The sequence below is a fragment of the Etheostoma spectabile genome, chromosome 15 (assembly GCF_008692095.1).
Source record: "Etheostoma spectabile isolate EspeVRDwgs_2016 chromosome 15, UIUC_Espe_1.0, whole genome shotgun sequence".
NCBI classification, from domain to species: Eukaryota; Metazoa; Chordata; class Actinopteri; order Perciformes; family Percidae; genus Etheostoma; species Etheostoma spectabile.
In genome coordinates, this window is record NC_045747.1 from 20,706,497 (window position 1) to 20,706,736 (window position 240).

Below are 240 nucleotides of genomic sequence, written 5' to 3' on the forward strand. Positions count from 1 at the left end.
TGTTTTGACACGGCTCCGAGCATTTAGGATCCACTGGCAGACTTGAGTTTAAGATGCTCTTTGCATGCAGCCTGTTTTGGTAAAGGATTTCTCGCCACTTGTCATCCATGATTCCCACTCAGCACACAGTGCCACTTTAAATACCCGGTTCACGTTGATTTCCAGTGGCTGCAAATACTTAGTGGTGCCTTCAGGAATCACTCCCTGGTTGCTTGGCGTAGCACTCTCTCAGCCAATCCT

General features: G+C 48.3%; 1 protein-coding gene and 2 long non-coding RNA genes across 3 annotated transcripts in view; 2 read left to right on the forward strand and 1 right to left on the reverse strand.

Annotated features, from left to right (window-relative positions):
- The window catches only part of LOC116703247 (transmembrane protease serine 9-like), a gene marked incomplete in the record, with an annotated part of 81,409 nt that overhangs the window by 68,281 nt on the left and 12,888 nt on the right, over positions 1 to 240 (forward strand).
- Positions 1 to 240, forward strand: part of LOC116702572 (uncharacterized) — an 8,973-nt gene that overhangs the window by 5,310 nt on the left and 3,423 nt on the right. The window lies entirely within an intron of this gene.
- Positions 178 to 240, reverse strand: part of LOC116702570 (uncharacterized) — a 5,405-nt gene continuing 5,342 nt past the window's right edge. Inside the window, exon 4 of the long non-coding RNA XR_004335196.1 lies at positions 178 to 188. This is a non-coding gene — a long non-coding RNA (uncharacterized LOC116702570). The remainder of the gene's footprint in view (positions 189 to 240) is intronic.